The sequence below is a fragment of the Lontra canadensis genome, unplaced genomic scaffold, assembly GCF_010015895.1.
Source record: "Lontra canadensis isolate GAN:19392208 unplaced genomic scaffold, GSC_riverotter_1.0 scaffold29, whole genome shotgun sequence".
NCBI lineage: Eukaryota > Metazoa > Chordata > Mammalia > Carnivora > Mustelidae > Lontra > Lontra canadensis.
In genome coordinates, this window is record NW_022631023.1 from 6,810,671 (window position 1) to 6,816,670 (window position 6,000).

Sequence of the window (6,000 nt, forward strand, 5' to 3'; positions counted from 1 at the left end):
ACATTAAAAAACAAACAAACAAATAAAACACATTACCATGACAGCATTTTTTTTTTGGACACTGTTTAGATAGCAAAGTGGGGTATGTTTGATCTTTAATATGGACATCAGGTGGAAATTATGGATTTGAAATTCATTAAAAAAGACAATATGTTGGAAATAAGACACCACATTATTGTGATGTTGTGAACACTGGTCTATACACAAACAGTCTCATTATCAGTGTTGGGGCTAAAGGCACAGCCTTGCTGCATTTGTCACTTGCATATATTTTTCTGTCTGTGGTGCGGCTCACTATCTGTTTATATATAAATTCTTTCCGTGGACTTTTGCAAACATAAAGACAGGGCGGGGTCTCATTCCTTAGTATTTGAAGAATTCTAGACAAAGGAACCAAGTGCTCTAGGGTCACATATTTCTCTTCAGTCTCTAGCAGGTATGTGGGGCTGGGGTTTTTAGGAAGAGTACAGATGACGTCAAGTTTTGTGATGTTTCAAAGCAAAGGATAAACTTCTCCAATGTGTTTTCAAAAGGCAGGAGGAAAGGGTAACTCAGGAAGTAAGAAAGCCAGACTTAGGGAGCTGACCTTGTGTTCTTTGACAGAATGGTATAGGATGGAGCAAGATATCCATCCTACCATATTTGAAGACATAAACAACGCTAAGTGAGAGCATTATCTGGCCCGGTGGGCATGGATTTTGCAAACATTCATATGGAGAAATGGTGCAGTTACCCTGCTGCCTGACCCGGAAACACCGTTAACAGAAATGGAGGGAAGAGGCTGTCCCTTGCCAGACACATAGTTGTTTCATGGACATTTGATGGGGGCAAACCCTCCAGTCTCTTAGAAGAGAAGCACATTCTCGATGCCTTTAATATCATGCTCGGTTCTAGGCTCACAACTAGCTCGAGGTTCTGGTTTTAACTTGAGTTAGGGCTTTTCAAATGGAAAAGGTGCACCATTAATTCCCATACCCACACAGTCTGCTGAAGGAAAAACAGAACTTTGATAGCATCTTGCCCTTGGGCCTAATTATGGCCTAAAGGTTTGGCCACAGCACAAGGATCTACATTTCACAGCAAACTGCCAGTGAAATGAGAAACATTCTACATATCGCCCAGATCAATTTTCCATGTATCACCGATCATTAGATACATAAAAGCACGATGGTATTTTTGCTTATCACTTTCCAGTTACTCAGGGGGCAGCCAGCAGTTAAAATTTACATACGTGAGTCCAACCATTCCTTCAAAAGGCAAGTACTGGGCCTTTATTATGTATGACACAGAGTGGATTCATCATGGAGGTAATGAAACCAAGCTTCAGGGAGCCTCACTTATACTCATACAAGCCCTCTCCAAAACCTTGTACCTAATTTTCTAGTCATGCTTTTGCATTCATTTTCCTTAAAGACCCCCCCCCCACGCCCAGCTGTATATTTTTCAAGCCCCATATGATCTTGATCAGACTTTGGTGAGGTCCTGGAGAAAACACAAGAATCTCAGTTGTCAGCCTGAGACTAGGGCAACTTCGACTGAAACAGGATGTAGATAAAAACACAAACCTGACTACCGGGTCCTCAAATCAGCTGAGAATTTGATCCATGCTGCTGAAGTCCCCTCCTGAGTCCCCTGTGTATTCCCATGGCCCCACAATGATCTGTAATTCCAGGGACGTGGTCAGGGGGAGAAGCCAGAAATGCAGATGGGAGGATGAGTGGCCAGTAGAGCCTGGTGGCTCTTAACCAGCCGATTCCCTGGTGAGCAGAGAGCTTGATGTGGTGCTCGATCCCAAGACCCTGGGATCATGACCTGAGCTGAAGGCAGACGCTTAACCGACTGAGCCACCCAAGCTCCCCAAGGATTTGCTTATTTTCCCCCTTTCATCTGAACCAAGTAACACAAAATAAAACTTTTAGATTATACATTATTTTCTCTCATTCTGTGCCCTCATTTCTCCCTTTAAAGGAAAGGAAGGAGGCTACCCTTTTTTCCTTTGGTTGAGGGAAGGTTTGGCATTCCTAGGGCTGCTCGTTTCTGGCTACACAGTTCCCTTTCCCTGTCTGTGAAATGAGCACAGGGAAGTTGCCAGAATGACAGCAGGGAACCAGGGGTTTGGGTCAGATCTGTCCCCTGCCAGGGGGAGCAAGGCCCAGTTTGGTTTGCTTTGCTCCTCTGCTACCCACTTCCCAGCTCTGTCACACTCCATTCTGCAGCTGGACCCACAACCTCACAGCCCAGGGGTCTATGAGACAGAAGTAAAGGGCAGGGGAGAGGGAAGGATGGATGATAACCACTGTCTGACACGTCTTCCGCATTTACCCACTAATATGCAACAACCTCTTCCTTGCAAGCCTATAAGCTAACATTCACTCTGGCCAGAGCTCCCAGACTATTTTTGGAATAAAGTTACTCTGACTTGAAAGATGAATTAAAACACATTTGGAGACACCCCCGTTTCCTCCAGCGTGAGGTGCTTAAATTGTAGCCCGCGGAGAGACGGTCGCTGAAGTACTCATACGTTAATGACTGCGGGAAATGATTAGGGAGGTTGATATGTCCTGAGCAGGGGCTCGCCATCTGTGCCCGTCATGCTACGGCTCCGTCCGTGGACTGCTGTGTTGGCTGTTAAGATTCTGATGCGGAAATTGGAAGGGGAGGTGAACCATGAGAGACTATGGACTCTGAAAAACAATCTGAGGGTTTTGAAGGGGCGGGGGGTGGGAGGTTGGGGGAACCAGGTGGTGGGTACTAGAGAGGGCACGGATTGCATGGAGCCCTGGGTGTGGTGCAAAAACAATGAATACTGTTACGCTGAAAAGAAATAAAAAATTAAAAAAAAAAAAAGATTCTGATGCGGGCAACAGGCAAATAGAGTCCAAACGACTCTGGACTCTGATGTGGGGCATGCGAGGAAGTCAAGAGGATTGCTCAGTCTCTAACCGAGGAGGGGGTGAGGCAGGAAAGGGTATTTCAAGTGCTTGACCTTCACCGATTACGTCTGAAAATGTTTGCCTCTATACAGTCAGTACCACCCACTGGTGTTTTTTCTTGTACTGACCATGTTGCTGTCTTTCAGGTATATAATTACACACACACACACACACACACACACCCCTCAAAAAAAGAAAGCGCAGCCCTTCCCAGATTTCCTCCACACAAGGGCAGGCAGGAGTGCACTGAGCCCTGTGTCAAGGAGCCAAAAGACCTGCTTTTATTGGCTCTCACGACGGCTGGCGTGGGAAGCCTAGGGTCTCTCTCTCTTTCCCCCCCCAAAACAAGCTGTCTGCACTGGGTTTAAGCATGAGGAGAGGAAATTGGGGAAATAGCGCTTTCCGTAAAATGACCACAACTGTTGGTGGAGGAAGGAGTGGTAAGAGGGTGGGAGGGCTTTTTTAAAAATGTGTTTTCCTTAAGCGACCAGAATCACAACATTCAACCACGTCTATTCCTAACAAACCCCCAAAGTACGTAGGCGTCTCCTTAGCTCAGTGAAGATGTGTCAGCTCCGTTATTTGATTAGCATTTCTGAGATGTGATTACCTGATCTGGTTGAACTCTTCTATTTTCTAGCCTTTTCTGAAGACATGTCATGTGACCTCTGGGTGGCTCCCTGCATGGTCATTGATTCTATTCTCAGCTAGAAAAGTAGGAAAACTGCTAAAAAATCAAAACCAAACCAAACAAAAAAATAACAATCCCCCAAAACCCAGGGAAGGAACAGCGGAGGGAGCTGAGCCCCAGGTGAAGTGCTCACCCTGTTCCCCTGTGAGCCTCCCAACCCGGTCCACAGAGGGATGGCGTTTCAACTCGCGGTGGTGGATGCAGTTGACTCTTTTCTTGGGACTCTTGGGACAACTTTAAATTGAGAGAATTTTTCACCTAAGGCTGTTGGTGATCGTTACATGGTTGTTTAAACATTTACGAGAGAGGACAAAATGGGGTAAGATCTGGGATAATAGTCTATTGTGCATCCGTGTGCGTGTGTGTGTGTGTGTGTGTGTGTGTTTGTGTGATTTGGGGGTTTCAAAGAAAGGACTTTACAAATCAGTTGTCATTTTTGTTTTCAAAATTATTCCTTCAGGTAAAAAAAAAAAAAAAAAGAATGAAAATATTTTCCATTCAGGAGACATAAACCTACATGTGTGAACGGAGTGGGATGAATCATTTTGCTCTTTAATTTTCCTGAGTTGAACATTGCATTTGTTGTCAGTGTCCTAACCTGTGACTGTCAGAAGTTGGGAGATCAAGAAACACCTCATTGAAAGACAAATTCTTGTTTCCTTCAGGCGACTAAATGCGGAAGTGCAGACAGGAGATAAAAAAAAAAAAAAAAAGCTAGCTTCATGGAGGCAGCGTGGAAATTCCACCCAGAGGAACACTTCTTAGCTGAGAGCCGTCTAAACTCACAGGAAATCATACACAGGTTCTAAGACACATTATCCACAGGTTGTGAACAAAGGTTCATAATGTTTCCAGAGTCAGAATTGTTTACCTTCCTTCCACCTACCGCGGAAAACTTACGTAACTTTTTTTTTTTTTCTTCTAAGGATAGGTAACAGATTTTAAAATATTCCCGTGAGGTTTCGCCTTAAGGCAACCTACACTGACCCCCCCCCCCCGCCCCCCGACAAAGGAAACTGACTGCCAGAAAAAGACCCCAGAACTCTATAATCACTGAAAATCAGTAACAAACTTGCTCTGACAGACACTGTGAGAGAAAAACACTTGCAAAGAGAAGTCGGAGTCATTCCTTCCCTCCACCTAGATCACTTACACCCACAGCAAACAAGACAACATCTGGATATTGTTTCACAGGCAAGAATAAAGCACTTTCCCCCCCATCATTAAGTAAAAAACCCGTTTTCCACATGCAAACAGCACTTGTAAATTTCCCCCAGATAAGCTTGGAAGTTTTGAATGATTTAAGTGAGTTTTAAGAGAATCACCACTCGCTCATTGCCTGGGAGTAAAGTTTTTCAGAAATCTCTCCAGCCGGCTGAGTGCTACGGCGTTGAACGAGGCGCATACCTCTTACCTGCAGGGACAGATGCACTGGACTCCTGCCTCGATGGGAAGCTATGACCCGGCGAGGAAATGATCGGTCGATGCAGGTTGTCTTGGGGAAGATAGGTGTTCAGGTTCTCTCAAAGTGAAGAAAAGTCTCTCGCTGCTCGCTGTCAGTCAAAAACAAGTTGGTACAAGTTTGAGTAGGATTTACCTGAAGGAACTGAGGAGAGGAGGAAAGAGATTGGAAGAGATTGAGCAGAGGGAGGAGGGACAAGGAGGGAAGAGGGAGGGGGAGAAGCAGAGGGAGAAAGGGAGAGGGAAAGAGGGCTCCATGATGTCAGCAGTATGCCTTAAGGAAATCTACAGACCAGCAAAAAATTCTAGTGGACACCCAGTCCTGAGCCCTCTGAACACCTGTAGGAAAGAAAACTTACGTCCTTTTAAAGAAAAAAGCCAGTTAATCTTTGAAGAAACTTTGGCCACTCTTATCAAGCCCTTTTTAAAGGCCCTTTTGCCTAAATAAACCACAAATAAATAACCAGATGATCTCTTCTGGTTAGAAGCTCTCCTATACCCCATGTTCTCTCCTCCTCTTCCCTCTCCCCACTGCAAATGAGTGTTGACAAAAATCCCTGCTTCTTGAGAAAAGCGAAGCAAACTCATACAGATGACACACATATGAAATATATAGGAGCAAAATGTCACAGAGAAAAACTCTGTGTTTTTAGTTCAATCTCCCTATAGCCTCTGTTTTCCCTGACCAAAAAAGCATAAAGAAGTTGGATAGATATGGGTAAAATTGGGTTCTTTTGGATCATGGAAGTTGGAATTGAAGCTGGTTTCCAGCATTTGCGCCCCATGTCCACGCTTTTATGAGAAATGGTCAAATTTTCATCTTTGAAGCAGAAGTCTAAGGGGAGGTCTCTGTCTCTGGAAATGGAAGCAGAGTTTCTTTCTGGAATACAGCTGTATGTCCTCCCTACACCAAGC

At 44.8% G+C, this 6,000-nt stretch overlaps 1 protein-coding gene across 1 annotated transcript in view; it reads right to left on the minus strand.

Annotated features, from left to right (window-relative positions):
* The window catches only part of KCNJ15 (potassium inwardly rectifying channel subfamily J member 15), a 41,138-nt gene extending 35,724 nt beyond the window's left edge, over positions 1 to 5,414 (minus strand). The window contains exon 1 of the mRNA XM_032865324.1: positions 5,032 to 5,414. The gene's annotated coding sequence lies outside the window, so the exon portion shown is untranslated. The remainder of the gene's footprint in view (positions 1 to 5,031) is intronic.
* Positions 5,415 to 6,000: the final 586 nt, after the last annotated feature.